Raw genomic sequence first — 20550 nt, 5'->3', positions numbered from 1 at the left:
ACACAAACCATACGAGAGAGGAGTGCTATTACAATAAGGGATACATTAGAGAGAGACCCGCAATGCCACAAGTCTTAGTAGCACCCCCACCACCAAGGTTTGCACCAGGAAATTATCAAGGTGCGACAAAGCGACTGAAGCCAATGCTTGGAGCGCAACCTCCGTTGCTAGGCAATAAGCAAGTTGCAGTTAGATATGCACAAGGATGTGATGAAGGGGATGAGAAAGCGTTAGTGCCAACGACATACTATGAAGACACAAGGAATGAACTAGGGCTATTACGCATATGAGGAACCTATAGCGCAAGATTATTGGAACACAGGAGCTGGTGGAACTTCAGCGAATAGTGAGGGCAAGGTGTCATTAGATATCCCTACTCTTATGTTCATTGCAGGACAAGGAGGAATGGTAAGGCCTAGGTCAGCCTACCCTCAATGTCAATAAGGAACAGCTCCGACGCAAGCTAGAGGACCATGCTATAAATGCAATAGAGATCATTTGATGAGGGATTGTCCGAGAACGGAAGTGAATGGATTTTTCACGGATTGCGGTCTTATGCATTTAATTGTAGATTGCCTGAATAATCAAGACAAAAAGCCTCATACTACATTGAATGTGTTGAGCACTATTCCGTCTAGTGGTTCTAAGGAAGAGAAAAATGTGTCTGTGAAAGCTGTCACAACAACTTAGAGGAAATGAGGTAAAGCGTCAACTCAAGAAGAGGATAACCCTGATCAGATGAGTGTAAGCGAGCTATGGAAAGCAAGGCATGCTAAGGCAAAGGCCAAGTGAGAAGAGAAGTTAAAAGTTGTAATTGCTAAACTTGAACAAGCTTGAGAGCAAATGAAATAGCAAGGGCAAGCTAAAACCCTTAAAACAATAAGAAAGCCAAAGAGTGTTAGATTGGGAGGTTTTGTAATTGCAATTATTTTTTTTGAGCCCTTAGATGCTATCATCAAGGCATATGAAGCGCGATTGCAGCCTGGTCCATTCTATATGCCAAAAACTTTTCCAAAAGTGATGTTGGAACCATTTGAGTGGGGCCAAATTTTGGCAACCTTAGATGTTTGCACGAATGAAGCAACCCCAACGAGATTTTGTGATGAGTTCAGTGAATAGGTTTTTCCTATCCTTATGCTGAGTGGTGTAACAGAAGATCTGGTAGAGAACGAGCCGATGGATATAGAGTTGAGGAAGAAAATCAACTTAAGGAAACTAAAATCCGAGAGGAGATCTCAATTGTAGATAGGACACCTGGCAAAAGTCTTGAAGAAATTTTCTTTGATTCTAAAGAGTTCTCGAAACACGAAGAATTGATAGAAGCAGATAACGAGAAATCAGACTCTGAACAGGAACAACCATGTCATGATAGATTCTATTAATCCATAATCAAACATCTAGGCGACAGCTCAGGTACATACAAAAAATGAAGTCCATTCTAAAAGAGCCGCGTACTAGGGAGATGCCCAAAATTCGAGACAAGACACATTTTTTGATGCTTGTTTAGGTTATCGATTGCATCAAGGAGGTATGTGGAGTCTATACCTATCCCTAGACAGTGTGGTATTAGAAAGATGGAAAATGCCTTACAAAAAAGTGTGGAGGATGCCAATGAAGAAATCAAGATTGATGATGATTCAATTCTCACAAGAGTCGAGCACAAAAAGAAGACCAATGAATTGAAACAAAAACTGAAGAGGGCATAGACTACTGACGATAGCACCAATGACAAGGAAAAGAGTGGACTTGACATCCCCTCTCATTTCAAAAAGTATACCATTTAGGATAGGACTTTGGTAGTCCAATAGCCGATGAGGGAACCCAAGAAAAATGAGTCATATGATGGACCAGAAGACGCCAAGAGAATAGACCTAGTTGAACCAGGAGAGGAACCCAAGCCAGTCTATATAGCCACAGATTTGAGTCCAGAAGAAGAGAAACTTCTGATTAAGATGCTCAAAGAATATAAGGATAATATCTTTGCATGGTCTTACAAGACTTGAAGGGTGTGGATCCTGACATTTGTCAACATACAATTCCTCTCAAACCAGATGCTAAGCCAAGCCACCAAAGACCTTATACCTATAATGAGACGTTTGTGAAGAAAATCAAGGAAGAGTTAGATAGACTTAAGGAGGTGGAGTTCATCTATGAAATTGAGCACACAGATTGGGTCTCACTGATAGTGGTGGTGCCCAAGACAAATGGTGAATTAAGGGCGTGTGTCAATCTCAAAAAGGTTAACGCTGCCACCAAACGCGAGAGTTACCCTCTTCCTATTATCAAACATGTCTTGGAAAGAGTAGTAGGTATGATGACATACCGTTTCATGGATGGTTTTTTGGGGTATAACCAACTGGAAATTAAACCTGAGGATCAACGTAAAACTTCCTTTTCTACTGAATGATGCATTTATGCCTTTAGGGTTATGCCATTTGGTTTAAACAATGCTTTAGCTACCTTTCAAAGATATATGACTCATGCATTTAAGGAATATCTGCGGAAATTTTTGGATATCTACATGGACAATTTGTGTGTATATTCCTTGTTGAGGGAACAACACATAGGACATCTTACAAAGGTATTCAAGAGATGCAGGTTGAATAGAATTTGCCTTAATCAAGAGAAGTGTGTTTTTATGACACGGCAAGGCAAGATTCTAGGTCATATAGTGTTAGCCAATGGCATATCTACCGATGAGGATAAAATCCAAGTTATAGTAGAGTTGCCTAGTCCAAGGACTGTCAAAGAGGTAAAATTTTTTATGGGACATTGTGAGTAATATTGACAATTCGTATACATGTACACAGTGATTTCCAGACCTCTCTATGGATTGATAATAATTTTTATTTGTACTGATAACTGTGAAGAATATTTTCAAAAGTTAAAGGATGCTTTGGTATCAACACCAATTTTGAAAGCATCGGATTGGTCTAAGATTTTTCATGTGCATGTGGATGCGTCAACATTTGCGATAGGGTGTATTTTGGCTCAACCAAGAGAGAAAAACATGGATTTTCCCATATAGTATGACAGTAGACAACTTAATAGCCTAGAAAAGAACTATACGACCATGGAAAGAGAAGAGTTGGGCATGATCTATGCGGTGACGAAGTCTAGGTATTATTTGCTGGCGAACAAGTTCACATTTTTTGTGGACCGTCAGGCATTGCTATACTTGGTTAATAAACCATGTAACACATGAAGAATTGTTGGATGGTTTATAGTCTTGCTTGAATTTGACTTTATGGGTGGTGTAGATCATCTTTCAGGCTAGTACATGGTGAAGAACCAACGAGGGCTCAGGATGACCTGCCAGATGCCTATATTTTCAATGTTGAAATGGTGCCACGATGGTATGAAAACATAGTGTAGGTTTTAACTCTTGGGATAATTCATGAAGAGAACAATAAAATTTTGGTAAAATCTATGGTTATGCAAGCAAGTAACTACCAAATGATTTCAGGGCGCTTGTAGCACCTTGGACATGACAAAATTTTGTGATTGTGCTTAATCCCTGAGGAATATGATGCATATTTGCAAGAGGCACACACTAAAATATTAGGTCTGCATTGTTCAAAGCAACAGACTTATCAACGATTGAAACGACGTGGAGTGTTTTGGCCAAACATGAAGCAAGATGTTAACGCCTATGTTAACAATTGTGAACCTTGTCGGATCAAACCACCTGTGGATTATGCCACATGTTACCAAGTACCTCTAGTACCAAAGTGGAGTCAATATTTGATTGACTATCTAACAACGAGGATAATTCCTAAAGGAATGTCAAAATCACGAATAAGAGCCATAGAAATGGAAGCACCGGACTATGCATTAATTGGAGATCAATTGTACAACGTTGTGCGGATATTGAACTACACATGTGTGCTATGGAATCAAAGTATATTCCACTTCTAGAACAGGCTCACAAGGGAGTGGTAGGGGGTCATTTCTTGGCAGTAAGAACATTTATGATTATACAAAATATAGGAATATGGTGGCCGACATTGTCACAAAATGCAGACGAGTTTGTTAAGAGGTGTGACGAGTGCCAACGCACTAAGACTCCTATAAAAAAGGACGAGATGCCATTGCGACCAATGATGGGCACAACATATTTGGCTAAGTGGGGTATAGAATGTAGGTTCTATTGACCCTCTTGCTTATAAGTCACATGCTCAATATATCATTGTGGTACTTGATTATCTGGGTTGAAGCCAAGGCGATTGTCAAAGCAAATGCTAGAACTACGGCACATTTCCTTTATAAATTTGTCATTGTAAGGTATGGGTTGCCCATAGAAATTGTAATTGAAAGGGGTACACATTTCTTGAATGAAGTAATTGAAAATCTTTTGGATGAATTCATGATCATTCATAGAAAGTCGGCACCCTATCATCCACAAGCTAATGGACAAGAAGCTGAGGCCACAAACAAAACATTGTGCACAGTTTAACCAAAATCGTGAGTGAATCTAGAACAGATTGAGGATCAGAAATTACATTCGGTATTATGGGCTTACATAGTAGCCTACAAACCAAAATTACAAACAACACCTTTTAATCTTGTTTTTGGTTTGAACGCTATTCTACCCATTGAATTCTTACTTCCTACATTACGAACTGCCAAGCAATTGGAGTGGATGGGCCATGAGTTCTCCGACAGACTGGATGAGCTTGAAAACTTAGGGGATCTTCGTCTACAGACAGTAGCAGTCTTATTTGCATTAAAGCGACAACAAAAAGATTTTTTTGACTGGCATCTGAAACTAAAGAAAACTCAGATTGGGGATTATGTGTTGATTTATACCTTGAAACAACATGGTATAAAATTGAAAAAGTGAGGGATGGGTCCATTTGTGGTAAAGGATATATCTTCCAGTGGGGACATCGAAGTCGCGACACTTGAGGGAGGTGAGATGTCTAACTGGATAAGTGGATGCAAGATAAAGAAGTATTTAGAACCATTAACCGAGGAGATGCTACAACAGATTCACAATGCCAAGAAGATTGAACAAGAGAAGAAACAGGTGATCAAAGAGGCAAAGGATGAAGCACAAATACGGATATTGAATTGCAAACAACAACAAGGTTTGTTCTTAAATAACATATTTCTTCAATATATTAATTGCTCCGCGGAGGTCTCGCTACTACCAATCAGGGAAGTGTCAAAGACAGAGAATCAAGGCCCTACCGCAGAAATAAACATGATTGGAGAGAAATTTGAATCACGCGAATTAATATGACTCATTTTATAGGAAATAGCCAAGCATGAGGAAGAATATGATGATATATATATGACTCCTTTCATCAAGATTAACATTAGTCCTACAGCTGTGGAAACATATGCATTGCTGGATACAGGAGCCAGGTGCAACGTCATTAGTCATGAACTATTTGATCAGCTTCCACCTATAGAGATAATTGAAAAATATCTTTTCTTGCAAGTGGTTAACAAAGGAATAGTAACCGCTGACTTTGCAATAATACTCCCTATAATGGTTCAGGGCCATGAATACAAGCACAAGTTCCATGTATCACCATACGTGCAGGCCTCAAAGCCTTGCATTTTTGGGGTTCCATGGCTAATAAAACACAAAGTCAATGTGGATTTACTATAGGGTCAAGCAATCTTTAATGAACAAGGGTTTCAAGAACCGCTTCTACATCCTGAGGAATATACCGCATTGTATCAACAAGAAGTGTTACCACAACATGCTCCAACCATAAAGGAAATGGAAGCAAAGGAAGGACCCCACAAATCTTGGAATAAACATGTCAAAACAGTGGCCAAAAAGGGCAAAGTTTGGGTTAAATCTTCTAGCCTCGCCAAAGCTAGGTGTCAGACTAACACTTGTCAGTTATGGCTTCCAAAAGATCAATTAATTAGAGGTCATATGCAACCAACCAAATTACACAACAAACCACCAAAACAACCAAAACAAACATAGCTCATGCAAGGAACCAAGCACACAAAGGAGCCACGTGACAACACGAATCTACAGTGGCACCCAAAACAACTCCATACTCTATTTACCAATCTACGCCTGGGAATAACAAAACGCTACGTGCCTACTATACAGTCACTACATGGAAATGGGTACGAAAGACACATCAAAGTATACGACTACAAGTTGATCTCAAGATAGCACATATGGCATGTTAACTTTGGACACTTAGGACTTCCAAAACTTTTAAGTGACGGGATTATTGGAATTATTTTCATGTGAGGAAACCCATTTTCTACTTGTAATATTGAGGAGCTTTTAAGAAGCTTCCAAGTTGTACATAATTCTGCCATTAGATTAGAGTAGATCTTTCATTTTGAAATTTAGGGTTTACAAATGAGTGGGTATAAAACCCAAAATGTAACCTTAATGAAAAAGCCCTTATCTTTTTAAAACTATAGAGTCTGTGTAAGCGTACTGTGTGTATGAGAGAGAGAGACACAGAGAGAGAGAGAGAGTTTATCTTGATGCTATGAGCGCTTCGGTGATTGGAATTGTGAATGGAGAGTAACCAGGGGTTGCCCACGGAGAGAGCTACGTGCCAATACCAACATTGTGCGCATTCGGCTTTGCATCGCGAGATTCACCCACGAGCTTCTTTTGAGGTTTCGGTGAGTATACAACATCCGTTTTTGTATTTCAGCATATCCACGCGTTCACAACAAGTAGAGCTACGCATTAAGCACATCAAGTTTTTGAAATAACGATCTGTAAAATCCGACCTATTTTACTACGCATTTTCTGCACCATGGGTATTGGGGTAGAATTTGGGGTCAAAGACCTTAGGGATAGTGGCTTACTAGTGTATGGAGGATTTTGCTCGAGTTTCATGGTATTTTGAGACCGTTTAAGGGGCATATGGCTTGCGGTAGCGTCATAGGAGACCTTCTCTGTCATGAAACAGGTGGTTTGGACATAGACTTAGTTTTGATAGCGTTGTGGGATTTGTTCATTAGTCGATCGAGTAGAGGTTGACACCCTCTTCTTGCTTCCACACGCCTGTGGGTCGAGCTCTGTCCTTTGCTAACAATCTTGTTAGTGAGTTCTCGCTGTGCTGATGTTCACTCGTGGCGATCCGCCAACATTAGCACCATTGTCGGGGACGAGGGCCTTAGGTAGGTGATGGAGGCTAGTCCTAGAGGATAGAGGTCTGTCTAGCTTTCTAGAGTCACATTTTACGCTTACATAGGATCAGAGAGTGGTGGACTCTCTAGGTCTTAGGAGGAGTCTAGGGAGCGTAAGTTTGGCCTAGATCTTTTGACTTAGGTAGTCTAGGGTAGGAGATAGGCGTTGGTGAGGATATTTGGAGTTGGTGTGGAGAGGAGGTGAGAAGTTAGCTTGAGAGTCCATGTGAGGCCAGGAAGTGACTTAGACACCAAAATCACCATCCCGTATGATGAGTAGGAGTAGGGTAAGTAGGACATTCTGATTTCTGATCTTGAGCCATTCATGCATGTCAAATTTGCTATTAGACTCATCATAGGAGTGGAAAATGTTAGTTAAAAAGACAAAAAATTGTAAATGAATGCTTGTTTGGTGACCAAAAGTTTTTGTGAGTATTCCTGAGGTGTAAGCAAAGCATAAGGGAGGGTTCAGACTGAAAAATTCATCATTCTGACATTCTGGACATACTATGCATAGTATGTCTCTAGGGGACATTTGGGTAGGAATTTGGGAAATCTAAGACCACGAGTGTGTTCAGAGGGTAGGTTTTACCCTAGGAACATAGGGAGTTGAGTGTTTTTCCATATTTTTGTTGACCAAAAGCCAAAAGGCGGAGTCTGAAAGCGGAAAAAATCATAAGTTCTTGAATTGAGTGATTTTTGTACATTTTTGTATTGGTTGAGCTTACTACACTTGCAGAGACCATAAGGAGGCATCAGGAGCACTCCAATCAGAAAAAATAAGCAGTAGACATCCTACAAGTAGGATGTCTACAGGGTGATGTGGGCATAATTTTGCAAATCTAAGGTTACCAGAGTGTTCAAAGGGTAGATTTTACCCTGTTTACACTCTGAAACCAGAAAGTTGACCTTATTTTGACAAAATAAAGGCAAAAGGTGAGAGTTATCAGACATCCTACCCAAATTGTGTTTAAGAAGTGATTATGTAACCTAACCATCAATTGACATCATATGCATGTTCTGCATGTTGTACTGAGTGTATGTGCTAAGTTTCATCTAAGTTGGATGAGTAAAACTGAAAATTAAACGGACTTGAGCATTTTTGACTTGACTAAGGTAAGAAGAGCCAATTTTGGTAGCTTTTAGCATCCAAACTCAAATCAGAGCATACCATTGGGTTGTTGGACACAAGGGGAATCTTAGGTTCAAGTTTGGGCTAATTCTAATGAGCAGTTAAATATCCTACGTGTAGGATGTCTTCTGCATGATTTTGGGCTTTAATCCAACGTGTGACCATACCAGAGTGTTGCATAGCATTATATAAGCTTGCTAGTCAAGTTTGGTTCAATTTGGAGCTCATTTGACTTGAAAATTCATCAGGTAGAACATCCAATTTCTAAAACAGATTCTTGATCATTTGACCAGCCTATAGGTGTCATAAGCAAAAAGTGAGGATATGTGTGGGTTGAGCACATCAAGGGGAACCTTGTGGTTGAATTTTAGCCAATTCTAGCTAGTAGACATCCTACGCGTAGGATGTCTCCTGGCATATTTTGAGGTCCAGTGAAGATTTTGACCATACAAGGGTGTTCATAGAGTCTCAAGGATGCCATATCTTCTTTCAAAGTTGAATTTGGACCTTGTTTTACCTATTTACCAAGCAAGAACAAGAATCAAGACGTTACGTCGAGACTGTCAGAGACTGAGAGTGTGAACAATTCAAGAACATTGGACTCACCTAGAGCATCAGAGTGTATAGCGTACATTAGTGGTTGGGATTAAACCTCTAGTTATACCAATCATTACTAAGACCACATTAAGTGATTGTAATTGTTGATTAGTTTGCCAAAATTAAACGCTTGTGTATAGGTATATTTGGTAGCAAGGCAAGGAGTTGTGCAGAGATTGACCACCTATCATGTAAGTGGTTGGATTTGTGATAAATTGAATTTTCAATTCTGATGTATTTGAGGTCGGGTGCTTATATTAAATCAGGGCCAAGATCTGTAGTCTCTGAGGGTAGTAAGGTATCAACGGAGGGAAGCGTGAACCAATCAGACCCTAGACCTTTGAATATCATCCCAAAAGACAAGTCTGACTCTTCTTCAGAACAATCCTTTAGTGTCATGACAAGCATTAAGCCAAGAGTCAAGGTTGTGAGTGACAACGAAGCAATAGGTCCTTCTAGAATGGTAGAGGAGAGGTCAAGGAAGTTGTTGTATGTCATTATAAAGGACTATAATGCTCATATTTACCAAGACGAGGATAACCACTACTACTATCTGGCAAGAGATACCAATTTGGATATCTTGCCTGAGATTCCCATAACATGGGAAGATGATAGATGGGTAGATGATCAAGGAAGGAATTTCTTTAGGACTCAACATCCCAATCAAGTGAATTCTTTTGGTGAACTTCAAGGAGCATTGATCGATCTAGAACCTGAAGAGAGACCAGCTATGATCGTAGAGGCTGAATTTAGGACCACGAGTCATGTGGTAAAGGTGGATATAGACCAAGAGGATGTCAAAATTTACAAATACCTTGATCCTCGAACCTACACTGCCTTTTATTACAAGTTCTTGGATCCTAGGATCAATGAGTTGACCGAGGAGAAGACCTTACATGTTTATATTATAGAGGGTCATCCAAATCAAGCTATGGTGGTTATAGATAAGTACCCATGAGAGTAAAAGAGATCCAAGATGGAGGACCTCGCAGATGTGACAATTACAAGACAGCCAGTAGAAGTGGTGCTTCAACCAAGCAAAGCACGAGCGGCAATGAGAGAATCGGCGAAAAAGTTTTTTGCTTCCATGAGTACGTTAAAAATTGGTTCAGACTTGAGAGGTAAGGGAAAGATACCTGCAGAACGAGTAGAGACCGCAGAGGTCAAGTCGGCTAGACCGACCCTGACCACAAGTCTGATGGATGAGCCTATGTACGAGAGTGGTGGACATACGATCACTCCAGAACCAACACACCCACATATGAGACTAGTTGTATCAGAAACAAAAGGGCTTGAGCCTAGGAGAACTAAGCCGTGGGTTCCCATAGCTAGAGGGCTAGATAGAGGGCCAGCTAGAGAGCTTATGTTGGGGCATGGAGTCGATAATCTATATCTTGCAATGCTTGCAATGCCTGCAGCATGAGGAAGGGGCTTAGGTGGAGATAGAATGTTTCATGAAAGAGTTTCGAGGCCTTCATAGATAGCTAAGTGGGTGGGAAAAATGTTTTTGGGATCAGGAGACCCACATTCCCATTTGGCAACATTTGCTCTTGTGATAGAGGCCAAGAACATCGACGAGTTTAGTGTCAGGCCAAGGGCCAGGGCGGACATGCGATCAAGGGGTGCTATGTTTAGAGACTAAGAGTCTATATATAGCATGGTTGGGTGGAGAGTTGCATGGTCCAATCCCCAAGGTCTAGCATTGGTATCAGAGCAAGGTGGAGAGGAAGGGGGAAGGTGGAGCCATGGCGGAGGAGAAGGCATGGAGCTCTCTCTCTCAAGCGTGGATCTCTCTCTTTCTCCCTCTCTTTCTAAATTTCTCTCTCTCTTTCCGTTCATGGAAGCTCTACCTGTTTTCTTGCTCATTTTTCCTTTGGCGAGGTAGGAGTAGCTTGTGCTAAGCATGAAGGCGTGCATGAGCATGAAGCATGGCTTCTCCCTTCTTGCAGTCGAAGGTTGCATGGCAAAAAAGCTGGTGGGAATGGGTGCTAGGCATGGAGGGGATGATTCTAAAATTTTTCAAGGTGAGCATGACTACGGGAACGAAGGCTAGGCTCAGCGGCGCGGATTTTGGAGCTGCAGCAATGCTCTCTTGGTAAGGCTTGATGCGAGCGCGGGGACATGCCAATTGTTTTTTGCTTCTATAGCAGGTGTTGCCAAACCGTGCAGAAGTGAAGCAAGAGGTCATTGCCTTCATCGGTCTGTGTGTTCCTGCCATCAATGCAGATTTCCTTTTGCATCGCATAACTTAGGGTACCAAAAGGGTGCCCTCCCACGGTACACACAAACAAAAAGGCCAGTACAGAGCCATGGTTGCATGGCATGTCCAATGTAGAAACACTGAAAATCCGCAAGGTACTCAGGATGTATTCTTGAGCTGCAAGAACCCATGATTGTTTGATAATTGAGCAAGGCTCAAAGTATCCCATAAAAAGAAAAACCGTCCGTATGCCTCGAACTCTCTTTGATTTCGAGTGAATCACATTTGAAAAGGTTTGCAACCAAGATTTTGTAACTGATCCTTGCTTTACGCTTCACCATGAGTTGCGCATAAGGCAAGGCATTCCGAGAGAAGACTTGCAACCAACCTCCATGAGGGTACATGACGGTAGGAGAAGCTTCAAGTTTCAACATGGGTTGCAAGGATCATGGAAGAGCTACCACATAGGCCATGCGGCTAGCAAGGTACGTTAGCACAAGTAAATAATGAGGTATGCATTTGTTTTTGAAGTTGTTTGGAAAATTTGTTCGAACATGATGAGTGATTCTTGTCCTAGCAAGGCTGTTGTACAAGTTATCAATCTCCATTCATTTGCATGGTTTTGCTAGCATGGATGATCATCACTTGCACATGCAACTGAATTATGCCTATAATGTGCATGCTGCATTGTTACTTTGAAATTTACATAACATTTTGGGCAAGCAAGGCTTGCATTGCCTTCTAGCAAGGCTCACATGCAATCGAGGGGAGTGCACTTTAGGCACTCTAAGCACAAGCACAGCTTGTGGCAGTTGTTTTAAGCATTAGGATTTTGTTGGCTTCGAATCAATGCTTAACCTGCCAACATGACGCAAGCATGGCTTGAGTACCTGCAACCCTGATCTACTGCACGGATCAATAGCAGTTCAATTTTGATGCAGCAGATCGGCACACCCTATGGATCGACTTCATGAAGGAGATCGGCACACCCTGTGGATCGACTTCATGAAGGGTGCACAGAACTCGGCATGGTAGACTTCTTGTCATTGCTTCCAGAAGTCGACAAAGATGCTCGCCACACGACACTACCCAATTTCAATTGAAATTGCTTGACAAGGTCAATTCTTGTTTGCCATGATCTTTGTACATCGGTATCAGCATCTGTTGGCTACAATTTGGGCATCTTGCATTGAAGATTCCCGCATTTGGACTATGCTATGAGCACACAAACTTGGCGGGGGAATTGGCAATATGATTGCAGGTTATTTCATTACATACCAGATGGGCGTATATGATATACAAGGGTGTATATGATACACATGATAATTATCTCTCGTGCAACAGATAGGGCTATGAGCTGCATTTGAGCGAGTTTTTCCTTGACATCTCAAGACGATTGGTTTGAGCAGGATGACAAGGTTAGACCATGTTCAGTTTTGTTTATTTTTCCATGTTTACACCTTTGATTGGAAACTAGTGTTTTTGTGCAAAGCAAAGTGCTTTGACAATTTTACAGGAAGCAAGGCTTCTCCCTTGTGCCAAGGTATTGCCCAATGACTTGGCATCAAGGGCATTGGCACACAAGTTTGGAGAACTGGCAAAATAGGGAATCTCAGCTCACAGAATCCTTACCAGTCTAAATTGTGCAAGGCACTTATGGTTTTGGCTCTCACGTTTGAGGCCATCACTTTTTCCAAGGGCTTAAGATTATGTATGCATGGCATGCTAGCTAGGTGGATTCAGTTCTATTGCCTCCTGAAACATGCTTCCTCTATAACACCAAACTCTTTGTCAAGCACAAGATAAGTTCTGAATTGTTTCACATAATTTTGGTTGCTGTCAACGCACAAAAACACTAAAAAGAACCTAAATCAAGGACTTAATTCAAAGACAAAGTGCTATCATTAAGTCACACTGGTGTCGTCACAACCACATACACAGTAGGTGGGTAAGTTTGTGAATTTTTTGTGTTTTTCTGTTACCTCTCTCGATGAGAGAGTCATAGCAGCAAACTGTTGCACGCTTATATGATAAGCTGCACGCTACACATAAGATGCACATGAGCATGGGCATAGCATATACAAAGTAGTCACTTAAGGAAAGTTCCTCAGCCCAGCATTCTCTCTCTCTCTCTCTTTCTTATTTCTCTCAAAGAATAAAGACAACCTTTTAAGAATCTTTTGATACATGTTTTGCTCGTGAGTCAGCCTGAGCCAAGGTACTCTAACTCCCAGCTAGAAATTGGGCAAGACGCTGTCAAGAAATTTGTGGTCTTGCAAGGAAAGCACCGGGCTTATGGCTGTGAGAGTGTATATGAAGGAGTTAAACCATAGATGCCATGAAGATTAGGGTTTGGAAGGAAGTGCAATCAAAGAAGCCCCACTCTTTCTCTCTTGCACTCACATACACAAAGAAAGAACACAAAAGAGAATATCAAAACAACACAAAGATGAAAACATCAAGGCTATGGTCATATCGTATCATAGGTAATATGAAAGGGTTAATACATGAGTTAATGGCATTCAATCTTGGCTGACCAAATAGGCTACGAATTGTTCTTTGGAATTGTAGTTTTGTGCTTACCATAATATATATGTTTTGTCTAGTGATTGGGATTAATTGTGTGTACAAATCCTCTTGGTTCATAGCAAGATAAATACACTTACGTCAAAAGAAAAGTTATAGTCTATAAGAGGTAGTATGATGGGATCCGGTGAAAGCAGTATTTCATTGAGCCTTTTTGGGCGAAAGAGAAACACTATACGTTGTTGAAAGTGTATTTTACGGCTAATCCATATGTTAATTCTAATAGATCGCACAGAGTGTAAGAAATAGAAATTCTCATCATGTGGATTATTCACCTGTGATAACTCTAGTATGTGCAAAATATAGATATGAGAGAATAAAAGAGAAGAGAATTTCCCTCCCAATCCCTATTCTTGCCAGTAGGCAAAAAGGATACTGCAGGGAGAGATGTACCTGTAGCAAGGAGAACCTAGAATTTGTAGACTGAATGAATTTCTAAGAGTGAGAGAGATAGTTTTGGTTAAGGATATGAGATTAGATATATATGTATGTTGGATTAGACATGAAAAGGAAAACAACAAGAAATCAATGTAGAACACATCTTACTTGACAAACCCTTCGGCACCATTATTGATGGAGAGAGAAGAAGAGGGAAAAATGCAACGATTGATACACCAAGTCCAAGACCTTCTTTGATTAGATTTGATCTTCCAAGGATAGCGTATAAGAATGGCTAGTCTTCCTCTAGGAGAAAGTGTAGGCTTAGGCTTATGTTGATGGCTAAGTACAATTAGGCATTACTACTCACTACCTCAAGAATTCCTCTCATCAATGGATTGAATGCTTCAAAAGGTACAAAAAAGTTGCATTTTTGCCATTCTGCGGACCTATCATCAAAGTTTCTATAGTCACGCTCAATACAGATACTATATACATGTTTTCTTAGTTCCCTTTGGGCCTTTGGATTCAACAGGAGCCATGGATCATGTCAAAAGATAAAGGATCTCTTACAATTGGAACCTTAGGGGCAATGATAAAGTGCTAAATATAGCAAACATGAAAAAACTGGGTTTAGCATTATGACCTCTAGAAACCCATAGAAACTACTGAATATCTAGCCAAGTTTGTAGTCTATTATTAGATATGGTTACTACCTACAAAATACACACAATTGGCCTAAGAAACTAGCAATATTGAGAAAGTTATACTTGCTACTCTAAAATGTGTCGTATTCTTCAGTAATAAAAAAACTCAACCATCATCATACACTATGCTATATAGCATATTAGGTCCCCCAAAACTCAAGAAAGATTAGATTTATGTTATACATTACACTTACACAATCAAAATTGAATTTGGATATCAAGAAAGCCACTAAAAAAATCATAAAAGTGTTAATTTTGGCCAAAAAACAGGATTATGCAATTCTTGTAAATTGGTCATAACTTTCAATTTTAACACTTGGCTCTCCCTACAAGCATCAAAACATGTTGATAACTATGAAGGCCTAACCTCTAGCCATCTAAACCTCAGAAACATGAAGTTTAGAGTGGTATAGTTGCCAAAAATTGAAACAAAACCAAAAACAGGACACGTTTTTTCACACAGTTTAGGCTCAAAATTGTTGTGCAAGAGTAAGGTTAATGGTGAGATCGATACTATAAAAAAAATGCTAAGTTTTTTTTCAGCTCATAAGGCAACTTTGTGGATATATAGCACCTAGAAATTCATCTTCATACTCTTCAAATAATTCAAGCAAAATGGTCACTTAAAAGGACACAAAAGTGTCCAAGGACATAAAAGTGTCCTGTTACCATTCTAGTGTTAATGCTCTTCCTTCAACCTGATTAGTTAGGTCCTCTCGTGCAAGAACCAAGTACCTCATCTTCCAGAGTCCTAAAGGCATTGTGACTAGATCCACGACTTATTTATAGTGCATGGCTAGTGGATATGTAGGGTGCAATCCATCACGATGTCGGACATTTGAATACATTTGACAAGTTACACATGACTCTACAAATTGAGATACATCTTTATACATACCCTTCCACCAGTATTTTTCTTTCAACTTGGAGAAGGTTGCCCACACACCCCTGTGTCCAACCCATAGACTCTCATGAAACTCTTGCATGAGCTTTACTTGAGTCTCTTTTTTACATATAACCTATTGTGGTATAGCACCCTTTTGTTTAGGATGCTTCCACAAGCAACCATCCCTCAAAAAGTACCCATATGCTTTTTAGCGTATCCTCCTGAATTCTTGTTCAGACCAATCATCCTGTTTTGCTAGAGTACTCAAGTAGCTTCCAATAAGAAGCTAATCACCTTCATAAAGATCTTTCAAGAACAATTCAAGTGGATTAGTCATGGAGACATTGTTACCTTTGACATGAGAGATAGAATAGAAATTTGTGCCTACATCATCTCCCTCGTCAATCATTTGTGACTCATCTTCATACCTTGCTCTTGATAGAATATCTGCCACTGTATTGTCTTTACCTGCAATGTGCTTAAACACAGGATTTAAGGACTTAAGGTATGCAATCCACCGCAACATAGCAATGTCTGGCGTTGAGCAGCTTGTAATCATCCCAAGAAGTGGTAGACAATCTGTTTCTACAACCACACATGCAGCAATTAGGTACTCTTTCCCACTTTTCAAGGCTGTAACCATACCCCATAACTCTCTCTTTATACGTGGATAGTTTCTTTGGCGAGCACTTAGTACCTTTGCTCCAAATCTTACCACATACCTGTGTCCTTCTTTGTCATCTTGCCCTAATGCCCATCCAATCCCTGTAAGACTGGTGTCTACTGTCACAATTACTGACCTTTGACACTCATAGTCTACCTTTCTCAAAGTTGGTGATGGCTGAAGTAACTCTTTTAGCTTCCTCATGGCTTTTACATGTGCTTGTGTCCATTTAAACTTTTGATTCTTTCTAAGCAGGATAAAGTGGATCATCTACATGTGCATAATGTGGAATCCAAATAACATAAAAGACACATGCTCCCAAAAACCTTCTAACCTCAGTGATGGTAGTGCATGTTTCTTTCATTGTTTGGATGGCATCTACCTTTGTTGTACAAGGTTTTCTACCTTATGACCCACCCATGTGCCCCACAATGAGCACTTCATTGACACCAAACATAGACTTTTTCCTTGACAAAGTAAGATTCACTTCCTCCAACCTAGACAAAATTTTATCACAATCATTTATGTGATTTACCACAAACCTGCGACATCCCCTAAGATCCAAAGCTTCATCTTTCTCACTTTCTTCACATCCTTTGATAGGCAAATCATCAATGAAAGGCATTGTAATTTGAGGAATAAAGTCACGTAAGACCTTATTCATCCCATTCATCATATGTGCAACCGAGTTGGTTGCTCCGTGTGACAAGGTACACATCCTTACCAAACCCAAAGGTGTCCTCATGGTTGTCAAGTCTCTGCTCTCGATTGCAAGCTAAAATTGATCATAGCCTGAGTAGAGATCCCCCATCGAGTAGATTGCCCTCCCTGCAAACGCCTCTACAAACTCATCCACAATCGGTCCTGTACCTACATTTCTAATTGTCACTTTGTTCACTGGTTGCATATCTTGGATGAAGCGTAGAGCTCCATTCTTCTTCAAAAGTGTGAACCACCTGTTTGAATATGGAGCACAAGAAGACTCCAAAATTCCCATTCTGATCTTCTCATTCAATAGCTCTACTAACTTGGCAAATGAGCCTTTGAAACCGGAATAGGCTGCAGATTCCAAGGCACATGAGGTATTGTGAAAATTACCATAGGAGCTACAATAGAAGAATCAACACATCCTATCTCAATATGTGGCTCAAATGCAAAAGCCTTACCATGCTTTGAAAGCATTTCTTTGAAGCACTTTGTCTCCTCCTGTGTTAGAAACTCCTCGCAACCAATCTGCAACTCTTGAAAAGACTCCTTTGTGAAGGTATGCCCGATCTTTTCAGGATTCCTTAAGCTTGGTTGCAAAGAAGCTTGCTCAATCTTTTCCCTGTTGTTGGGTGGTAAGGGTGAATCTACTGGTTTCACCTTCTTTGCTACACTCTTGTATTTAGTTTCAACAAGGACTTCTGGGCCAACTGTTTGGTTTTCTTTAAAGGCTTCTATTACTTGATACATTTCCATAGAGCAAACTTCCACAACCTCATTTTCAAGATGCAAACTAGACCCCATTATAGCATCAAGCTCACCCATAGTATCTACAAAAGAAACTTGTTCACACAAACCCAAAACATTTTCAGTAGGCTCTAGCAACCCACTCTGTTTCATGCCCATTTTTACATTATGTACATATTGCCTCTCACATCTCTTCAAATCTTCAAGTTTTATAAAACATACTAATCCATTCTTTGTTACCAAGGAGCCCGTTGAGAAAGTTTCACCTATTTTTGGAGTAGGCGAAACCCTTTTACTTTCTGTACCACTGCAATCCCGCTTTACAAAACCCATCATTTCCCTATGGTCATGAAACTCTTTGCTCACCTTTGGTAGAGGATGTTCTCTGAGGTTGTCACGATTTCTTTCATGGTTCACACAAACTGTGAGAAATTGGACAACACATTTACCATCTTTGCTAAGTATCCTAGCATATGCTGAACCATTGTCCATTACCTTTGTTTCCATTCAAACTCCCACACTGTAGGGTTGTCCAAGCATGAGATGATATGAAGATGTATCCTGTACAAAGAAGTTTTGGTCAATCTTTACATCACCTATTGTCACCTTCACACCTGGACATGCTGCATACAATTCACCGGATGAATTGTTTGCCACTTTTACCATCCAACCATGATATGTGTCCATCGGCCATTTGCACTTGTTGTAGATACTCTTTGACATTATGTTTATTTTGGAACCATGGTCAATCAAGGCAACAAATGGCTCTTCAAGATCACCTACCTTGACCAAACTTTTTGTAGTAGCCCTTGCCCAGTGACTTCCTGAATAGTAGCTCCTAGGAATAGCTTCAACTTCTTCATCATCATTTGAGAAAATACACTTGCTTCACTTTCCCACTAGATTGGTAGCATCCTACCATAGCTCCATCATCCTCCTTATTTTGCAACTGCATCCCTTGTGTCTTCAAGGTTTTCCCTTCAACTGTGGACGAGAAACTTCAGCAAGAGTTTGCCTCTTCCTCTTGATGATGTCAATGATCTCCTCGTGGAATTCACTCTTTGCAATGCCAAGAACTTCTCCTAGAGTGAACTCAATCTTGCTATTCAAAATCCTTTCCTCCAAGACTTTCTTTAAATCTGTAGCAACCCAATATCAGATTGTAGTTTATAAGTTGGGCCTTTTGTCTTACCTTTTGTTGTCTCTTTATTCTTTCCTGTTGTAGACTCCTCCATGAGTACTTCAGGTGGAGATGCTCCTTGTGTCGAGGGTGTTTGAGAAGGCATTGAGTCGGTTCTTCCCCCACTTCTAGAAGCTCTTTTTGATGGTCCTTCATCAACATTCTCCCGTCTGCGCTTCTCTTCTACAATAGCCTCATTTTGTTGGCATTTTGTAATGTAGGCATGCACTGACAATGAGTCCACTGGATCATTCCATCCTGTTTCTTGACGTATGCAATCACCTGCTTCATGTAGAATCTCTTTTGTAAGCTTTCCCTTTTTAGCTAATTGCATGACATTTGGCCAAATTTGACCATGATAGTCACTCACCTCTTTATCACTAAGATGATCAATTTTTACTCCATAAGTAGCTGCCTCAACTGAAGAGGTGGCATGGTTAGTTGCCATATCTTCAACTAAGGTTTGCATTCCCCCCTTCCCAAAGTTAGTTGTCAAGGGTAGACCTGTCTCTCTTAAGTTGATTTTACTATCCTTAAAAAAGACAACATCGTTTGACAAAGCATCACTAAAATCATCACAATCCCTTCTTACATGGTCTGTACTATCACACCAAATACATCTATTAACAAACCCTTCTTTGGGCTGTTGTCTTTGCCTAGGAAGTGGCCCTAATGATTGGCCTTTTTCTTCAAGCTTTGCAAGCTTCACCTTCAAGTCACACATTCTCTTCACAAGCTCATCTAGCATGGACTCATCAAACTTAGGAGAGATAAAAGTAGGCTTTACCATTTTGTCAGAAGTTGAGGTGGAAGGACTTGTAGTGTTTACTACCATCTTGTCCCTTCTTCTTTGTCGTTTGGCAAGCAGTGAGACATCACCTTCAACCTCATTCCAGTGGGTCTTTAGTCCTTGCTCAGCATCTTTATCTTCAAGAAGAAGCTCCAAATTTTCTTGAAACTCTTTACCTGCAGCTTATAAGAAAAGATCTATCTTCTCTGCATCTAGTGTGGCCCTTTCTATCCTGGTGAGTTGTGCATAGCGCTACTCAAATTCCCTAAGTAGCTCCGTTATTAATATTCCTTGCTTTGGCTTGACTACCCATTCTAAGAATGTCCTTTTTGTCACTCTCTCATAGTCCTCCATGAAATATTCCTCCTTTAAAGCTACTTTGAGTTCTTCCCAGTTTCTCCCATGCCCATCTTTAATTTCTTTAACATGTCCTCTAATTTCTGGAGCAACAACTAGCTCAAATCTTTGAATCATCTCACCTTCTGACACGCGATGCAGCTCCATGTCCTTCACATACTCGCGTAAGTACTTGGTTACATATTTACCATTGAACTGATCCATTCTATTGATGACTACTTGTATGGCCTTTGTTGTTGAAATCTCCCTTCTTTCAGTGGCATGTTGTTGTTGCATGAACATTGCAAATTCTTGTAACATTTGCATTGTTGCTGGGTCAAAATGCATACCTTGTTGCTCAACATGATCACCCATGGTTACCCACAAACTCTCACCCTGGCAGTTTTGAGTCGGGTTCACAAAAAATATGTCGAGAAATTTCGGTCTTGCCAGGAAAGCACTGGGCTTATGGCTGTGAGAGTTTGTGAGAGAACTCAAAAAAACTATATGA

Source organism: Adiantum capillus-veneris, chromosome 20 (assembly GCF_014529385.1).
Source record: "Adiantum capillus-veneris isolate H3 chromosome 20, ASM1452938v2, whole genome shotgun sequence".
NCBI classification, from domain to species: domain Eukaryota; kingdom Viridiplantae; phylum Streptophyta; class Polypodiopsida; order Polypodiales; family Pteridaceae; genus Adiantum; species Adiantum capillus-veneris.
This window is presented reverse-complemented; position numbering follows the sequence as displayed.